Source organism: Engystomops pustulosus, chromosome 8 (assembly GCF_040894005.1).
Source record: "Engystomops pustulosus chromosome 8, aEngPut4.maternal, whole genome shotgun sequence".
Taxonomy (NCBI): Eukaryota; Metazoa; Chordata; class Amphibia; order Anura; family Leptodactylidae; genus Engystomops; species Engystomops pustulosus.
This window is the reverse complement of record NC_092418.1, coordinates 12339239-12348020: the sequence shown is the minus strand read 5'-3', so window position 1 is coordinate 12348020 and position 8782 is coordinate 12339239.

The window sequence follows — 8782 nt, the reverse complement described above, 5'->3', positions numbered from 1 at the left end:
ATGGCTTTGCCGTTACATAGACAACCTGGTGTGGGTATGGAAGAGTTCAGAGGATTCTTTTAGTAGCTTTGTTTCATATCTAAACCTCAATGCCATGAACCTAAAATTCCCTCACATGAATAATAACATCAGTATTTTGTTTCTCCCTATAGGAAAGACATTCATGTCACCCCTCATACATTATAAGCAATATCCCCTACGGAAAAATGCTACGTCGGGGGAGAAATTGTAGAGATGATAATCAATTTGAAAAAGAAAAACGCAATTAAAAAACAATTGTATGAACGCGAATATAAAAAAGAGATGCAGCTAGAGCTGAAAGAAGAATTTCTCACATACAACAAACCACGAAAGTTAATAATAATAGAAATGAAAACACCAACACTAGGGTTACCAGACCCCTGGTCTTCTCAACCATGCACATCAATCAATTGTTCATACCTCCCAACTTTTGGGCAAGGGAAAAAGGGACACAAAGCCCCTCCTCCTTTTTCTAAACCATGCCCATTGTCCCACCCACAGGCATAATATAATATCGAACTTGATGGTCCCCACATGGTACAGCGCCACTTAATTTGACCCCCCCCTTCCCGTGGACCAATATAATATCCCCTAATGCAACTCTGCAACATGTAAAACATATAAGACCCCTCCTTAATTTTATCCTCCCTTTACATTTGATTTTCAGCTTTTATTTTTCTCCCCAAACTTAAACATAATGCTATCTGTACTCAAACCCCCACCCCTCCTCACATGGTGTGGTCCCTGTCCTCCATCCTCCTCCTGTAGCCTCCTGTCCTCCAGCCTCCTCCTGTAGCCTCCTGTCCTCCAGCCTCCTCCTGTGGCCCCCTGTCCTCCAGCCTCCTCCTGTAGCCCCCTGTCCTCCAGTCTCCTCCTGTATCCTCCTGTCCTCCAGCCTCCTTCTGTAGCCTCCTGTCCTCCAGCCTCCTCCTGTAGCCTCCTGTCCTCCTCCTGTAGCCTCCTGTCCTCCAGCCTCCTCCTGTAGCCTCCTGTCCTCCTCCTGTCCTCCAGCCTCCTCCTGTAGCCTCTTGTCCTCCAGCCTCCTCCTGTAGCCTCCTGTCCTCCAGCCTCCTGTCCTCCATCCTCCTCCTGTAGCCCCCTGGCCTCCAGCCTCCTCCTGTAGCCTCCTGTCCTCCAGCCTCCTCCTGTAGCCTCCTGTCCTCCAGCCTCCTCCTGTAGCCTCCTGTCCTCCAGCCTCCTTTCCTCCAGCCTCCTCCTGTAGCCTCCTGTCCTTCAGCGTCCTCCTGTCCTCCAGCCTCCTCCTGTAGCCTCCAGCCTCCTCCTGTAGCCTCCTGTCCTCCATCCTCCTCCTGTAGCCTCCTGCCCTCCAGCCTCCTTTCCTCCAGCCTCTTCCTGTAGCCTCCTGTCCTCCAGCCTCCTCCTGTAGCCTCCTGTCCTCCAGCCTCCATCCTCCTCCTGTAGCCCCCTGTCCTCCAGCCTCCTCCTGTAGCACCCTGTCCTCCAGCCACCTCCTGTAGCCCCCTGTCCTCCAGCCTCCTCCTGTAGCCCCCTGTCCTCCAAGCTCCTGTCCTCCAGCCTCCTCCTGTAGCCTCCTGTCCTCCAGCCTCCTGTCCTCCATCCTCCTCCTGTGACCTCCTGTCCTCCAGCCTCCTCCTGTAGCCTCCTGTCCCCCAGCCTCCTCCAGCATGCTCCACCCCCTTGTCCCCTGCCTCCTCCTGTCCCCCAGCCTTCTCCAGCATCCTCCTCCTGTCCCCAAGGATACAAAAATTATAGGTTTTATGATGTTTTTATACTTTTACAAAAATTAAAAGCTCCTCTTCATTTTGCCATCTTCTTCTGAGGAGGCTACAGGAGGAGGCTGGAGGACAGGAGGCTACAGGAGGAGGCTGGAGGCCAGGGGGCTACAGGAGGAGGATGGAGGACAGGAGGCTGGAGGACAGGAGGCTACAGGAGGAGGCTGGAGGACAAGAGGCAACAGGAGGAGGCTGGAGGACAGGAGGAGGACAGGAGGCTACAGGAGGAGGCTGGAGGACAGGAGGATACAGGAGGAGGACAGGAGGCTACAGGAGGAGGCTGGAGGACAGGAGGCTACAGGAGGAGGCTGGAGGACAGGAGGATACAGGAGGAGACTGGAGGACAGGGGGCTACAGGAGGAGGCTGGAGGACGCAGTGACCTCCTCAGCAGGGGCTTCTCCTGGAGGGGATCCCCCAGTGCTGGTCTCCTGCTGCACTCCTGTAATTCTGCACAGTATCCCCCTCAGATACTGTGCAGAATTACATGGGGGACACTTGTATGTCGTATCTGCAACATTCTGCAAAGTTCTCTCCTCTCTTGCTGTGAGCTCAGGATTCTGCAGAATGTTTTGTAAATAGAAGGTGATGAACTGTAAATAGAGTCTGCAGCTCCTGTCTGCAGAGTATCTCATGTCTGTATTATATGTACTAGGGTCTGCAGTGTATGTAATGTCTGTATTATATGTTCTAGTGTCTGCAGAGTATCTCATGTCTGTGTTATCTGTACTTGTGTCTGCAGTGTATGTAATGTCTATATTATCTGTCCTAGTGTCTGCAGTGTATGTAATGTCTGTATTATCTGTACTAGTGTCTGCAGTGTATGTAGTGTCTGTATTATCTGTACTAGTGTCTGCAGTGTATGTAGTGTCTGTATTATCTGTACTAGTGTCTGGCTGAGCTTTGCTGCTAGAAATGAGCTGTTCTGCAAAGGGGCTCAGTGCTTTCTTCTCAGATAACGCCACCTTCGGGCTGGAGTGTTTTTGCGCCCATTTTTGCGCCTAAATGAAAACGTTGCAAGTGATGAATATCATTAGGCGCAGCAAAACATCTGGATTGGTAAGATAGATGAGGGAAAGCTGCTTATTTTTGCTGCGGGGCTAGTTTCGCGTTTAGTCGCAAAAATGGCGCAAAAACGGTGTGCCTGAATGAAAAGGCGCAAAAACAACAGGAAAAACGAGTGATACATGTGGCCCTTAATTCCCTATTAATCATATATTTATCAGTTATATATGTATCTCATGCTCCTTTTTACAAATGTACACATTTACTGATTGTGCCCCTTCTATATACGTTATATCGTGCATTTCATGTAGCACCATATTTAGATTGACATTTTATTGACCAAACAGTTTATATTGACACCAAGGTGGATGCACATAGACATCTATTTTGAATATACTCAAGTACTAATTGGGGGTCATTTACTAAAGGCCTGAATCGCGTTTTTACGTCGCGTTAGCCAAATTTTTCAGTTTTGCGCCGATTTTCTCTGAATTGCCCTGGGTTTTTGGCGCACGCGATCGGATTGTGGCGCATTGGCGCCGGTGTGCACCCGACGGAAATCGGGGGCGTGGCCGAACGAAAACCCGACGGAGTCGGAGAAACCGTCGCATTAAAAAAAAAAAAAGTGTCACTGGACACGCGCTTACCTGCACCCAGCTCGGCTTGATGAAGTTCAGTGCATTCCGATGAACTTCAGCGCAGCATCGCCACCTGGTGGACGTCGGAGGAACTACCTTAATGAATCGCCGGAAGACCCGAATCCTCCACACAGAACGCGCCGCTGGATCGTGAATGGACCGGGTAAGTAAATCTGCCCCATTGTGGTACATTGTATCGTATCTGATGTAACAAATGTCTCAAAAAGAGATCTGGAAAAAACACCATTTAACACAAGGAACAAGTGAGATTGATAAATTACCAAAGAAGCAGACGGAAAAACGACAGCAAATGACAAAAACTGACCAAAACAAATAGAGATAAGATAAATGACCCCCAAAGTTAAAGATACAAACTTATAATCTGGTAAATTAATACAACACCACAGCGCCCCCAAAGGAGATGATAAAGTCAAAGGCTCCCCAAAGTACCAAATACAGTGATGGTGCTCCCACAGTAGCCAAACATGACAGGGCATCCCTATATCCAAGAGTCACAGAGGCCTCCTGCAGCCAATAGTTTCAGCCCCTGCCTTGCAGCCAATAATCAGAGAGCTCCCCTGCAGCCAATTTACCAGCGCCCCTAGCCAATGAGTTCATGGTCCCTCTGTAGCCATTAGTCTCCAGCAAGTATTTCCTGTACCACCCTATAATCTCAGCGGCCTATATTACTAATTGATATCCAAACCCCTCTTTAAATAATTTATTTACTGTTGAAATCATTTCCATCAATCATTGAAAAAAATTATAAACATTAATGTAGTGAAAATTAAAAAAATAAATAAAGAAAATGTACTCACCGATTCCTTCTTCTGAAGAGTCTGAATGGATGTGAAGGAGTTGCAGCAGTGCAATGTCGTCATCACGCTGCTTCCTTGGTTAGAGTGCGACGTGTGCCAGGGAAGTCCCAGGCTGCGTCATACTCAACTTACAGACGATATATGGTGCAGGGTCGCAGTTCAACATCTACATATCATCAGTTTTTTAGCAAGGGAGCAGAATCAATGTTACAGGGTCCTGGTGTAAAGAATCACAGTTGAAATGTCTATCTGCTAGATATCATATCCTGTGCCTACATGACTATGATACTAAATGGTGCAAGGTCTAAGGTTCTGAAAGGGTCTGGTATTATGGACAGTGTAGGTCTAGTAGGCCTGTTTGTGTTAAGACTGGTAATGCTCTACTCTGGGTTCATGGGACACACTCATCCACAGATGGTGATAGGGATTTTTATGCAAGGCCCCAACAGCCCTCTTGATTGAACATAAAAACTAACACACACGTCAGTCTTTTAGTGTATTTCAAGATCTTCTCCTGTTTAATATCTCAAAATGCATAATATCACAGACAGAAGAGTAGGCGTGAATAGTATACTGTAAAGTTATTGGTCATCAGCACATTCTGGGGAAAAAAAATAATTAATTGTGCTCAGTTCTCAAAGACCTTGTACACAGATATTGTTTATACTAATTTCCTCTGCCAGAAGGAGATAAGTGGCTCCAGAATCATAATATAATGCAGCATCGAGGACAGACTGGCTTCTCATTACATGTCACAGGGTATTAGCTGACAGGCCAGCAAACAGGTTACATAAAATGAAGTTTGAATCATGACATTAACTTGACAATGGTCAGGGAACATGGCCGCTCTATCTAAGATGGCGGACAGTAGTCAAGATGGTGTCCAAAGGCCTAAGAAGGAGGACAATGAGGAGGAGGAGTGCATACATGAGAATTATTCAGGTTGAGCTGCTTTCGCCTGGTGGAGAATGGAAATCCTGAGAAATCCAGGCTTGATTCATGTTGATAAGCGTCAGCCTGTCAGCGCTGTCTGTCGACAGGCGTGTACGCTTATCGGTGATGATGCCACCAGCTGCACTGAAAACCCGCTCTGACAACACGCTAGCGGCAGGGCAGGCAAGAACCTCCAAGGCGTAGAGCGCCAGTTCGTGCCACATGTCCAGCTTTGAAACCCAGTAGTTGTAGGGAGCTGTGTGATCATTTAGGACGATGGTATGGTCAGCTACGTACTCCCTCACCATCTTTCTGTAAAGATCAGCCCTACTCTGCCGAGACTGGGGACAGGTGACAGTGTCTTGCTGGGGTGACATAAAACTGGCAAAGGCCTTGTAAAGCGTACCCCTGCCAGTGCTGGACAAGCTGCCTGCTCGCCTACTCTCCCTCACTACTTGTCCCGCAGAAGTACGCCCTCTGCCGCTAGCACTGACAGAAGGGAAATACTGTTTCAGCTTGTGCACCAGGGCCTGCTGGTATTCATGCATTCTCACACTCCTTTCCTCTACAGGGATGTGAGTGGAAAGATTTTGCTTGTACCGTGGGTCCAGGAGAGTGATCCCAGTAATCGGTGCTGGAATAAATTCTTTGAAAGCGAGGGTCACGGGATAGGCAGCCTAGCATGAAATCTGCCATATGTGCCAGAGTCCCAATGCGGAACAATTCACTCCCCTCACTGGCCTGACTCTCCATTTCCTTCTCTTGCTCCAACTCCTCTTCTTCTGCCCATACACGCTGAACAGTGAAGGACTGAGCAATGGTCCCCTCTTCTGTCTCACCGACATTCTCCTCCTCTTCCTCCTCATCCTTCTTCACCTCCTCCGATATGCGCTGAGAAACAGACCGGGGGGTGCTTTGGCTATCAACAAGGGAATCTTCTTCCCCCGTCTCTTGTGACGAGCGCAAAGCTTCCGACTTCATGCTGACCAGAGAGTTTTTCAACAGGCCAAGGAGCGGGATGGTGAGGCTGATGATGGCGGCATCGCCACTGACCATCTGTGTTGACTCCTCAAAGTTACTCAGCACCTGACAGATATCAGACATCCACGTCCACTCCTCATTGTAGACTTGAGGAAGCTGACTGACCTGACTACCAGTTCTGGTGGAAGTTGACATCTGGCAGTCTACAATCGCTCTGCGCTGCTGGTAAACTGTGGATAACATGGTTTCTGTGGAATTCCATCTCGTGGGCACGTCGCACAACAGTCGGTGAGCGGGCAGTTGGAGGCGGCGCTGCGCTGACCTTAGAATGGCAGCATCTGTGGTCGACTTTCTGAAATGCGCACAGATGCGGAGTTGCAGAGCCGCCACCAGGTTACGGCCGTTGTTACACACAACAATGCCAGGCTTCAGGTTCAGCGGTGCCAGCCACAGATCAATCTGCGCTGTGATGCCCTGTAATAGCTCTGGGGTGGTGTGCCTTTTATCACCTAGGCTCAGAAGTTTGAGCACCGCCTGCTGCCGCTTAGCGACGGCACTGCTGCTGCACCTAGAGCTATCGACTGATGGCGCCATGCCCACGGATGGTAATTCGGAGGAGGAGGTGGAGGAAGGGTGGGAGGAGGAGGAGGCATACTAGGCCTTTGAGACCGTGACGAGGTAGGTCCCGCAATCCTCGGCGTCAGCAGTATATGAGCTGCCCCAGGGTCAGACTTGGTCCCAGCCTCCACCAAGTTAACCCAATGTGCCGTCAGCGATATATAGTGGCCCGGATGATGTTGTCTGACACGTGCTGGTGCAGGGCTGGGACTGCACATCGGGAAAAGTAGTGGTGGCTGGGGACAGAATACCGAGAGCCAGCTGCTGCTATAAGGTTGCGAAAGGCCTCGGTCTCTACCAGCCTAAAAGGCAGCATCTCCAGGCTCAGTAATTTGGAGATGTAGACGTTGGGGGCTTGGGTGTGTGTGTGGAACTTTATTTCCTCTTGCGCTCCAGCGTATGGGGTATAGACAGCTGAACGCTGCACATGGAGACATTGGTGGACGCTGTGGAGTATTGTGGAGGTGAAGGTGTGGTTTTCGAGCAGGAGGTGTTTGTGCTGGGGTCCTGGGTAAGGGGCTGACTAGCAGAGGCAGCAAATGACACGGGAAGGAGCAGTGGTGGACCCGGTCGGAGGTGAACAGCCTTGGTTCCATTGAGTGACAAAACGTGCTGAAGAAATCAGACAGCAACCACAGAAGATGATTGCTATGGCTAGTTTCTAACCAACACTGACAGCACACAAAAGGATTTTGTGCTGTTACTTTCACTTTTGAAAAAAAGAAGAAAAAATCTGCAGACTGTGCCTAATTCAGTCAAACCCCCAATAAATTGTCCACTTAGCTGTTTGATTTGTGTGTCACTAAGAGCCAAAAATAACGTTCGCAAGTCTCCCTGCAAATTTGTCACAATATGGTACTAGCTGCACTACTAGTGCCAGCAAGCCCAGCCACAAGCAAATAAAAAAAACACTATTGTAGCCCTAACAACGGCCATTGGGCTCTTGTAGAATCACTCCTGCCTAACAGTAAGCTATACCCTGCAGGCAGCCAACCACTGCTATCAACATGTAAGTGTACCACGTGATGCTGGGTGTACTGCAGAGTCTCCTGGCTTGTGATTGGCTCTGTTTCTGGCTTACCAAAAAGCAAAACAGCGGGAGATGCCATTTTCTTGAGCTGGCAAAATATTCGTCCGAGCAGTTGCGAGTATGCTAATGCTCGAACGAGCATCAAGCTCGGACGAGTATGCTCGCTCATCTCTAGACATGTCCTATCTTTCCCTGGAATACGGCGCCGTGCCCCATATATTACAATGGTGAGAGGTGGGGTAAGCAGCACTCACCCCCTCCTCCTCTCCCCGGCGCAGATGTATGCATACATCGTGTGAATGTAGCCTAAGAGTAAAAAAACTTTCAACAGCACTAACAAATATTAAGTATAGAATAAGAGGTAGGGATGAGTGGCCCCTTAAGGTTTGGGACCCCAACGCTCAGCCGTAAACCAGAAATGAATCAAATAGAAAAATTCCTAAAAATAGGTACAACCAGCTAAAGAGTAAGAGGTTAGATACCGACCAAAGGTAGCCCACAGCCCCAACATGTGATTTGTTATATTTCTCATCCTCCGCTGGCTTGTCTCCTTCACCTTAACCAGCTGTACCTAGGTTTTCAAAGTTTGGATGTTCTTGGTTAATTTCAGAATTCTTTTGAAATTCTTTTGCATTATAAATTATTTTTAACTTTGTTAGTAACTTAAGGGGCATTAATAATGAACACTATAATTAATCCTCATGGGTAAATATGAGTCTTGTAATTACCAGACTGTTCTGCCTCAATACTATATAAATGCCCTTACTTGTCCCTCACTCCATGGCAAAGACTTAACTATCAGGAGCCCTCTGCTGTGTGTCACTGCACCGGTAAGTCACCATCAGGAGCCCTCTGCTGTGTGTCACTGCACCGGTAAGTCACCATCAGGAGCCCTCTGCTGTGTGTCACTACACCGGTAAGTCACCATCAGGAGACCCTTGCTGTGTGTCACTAGACCGGTAAGTCACCGAAGCTTTACATGTTTT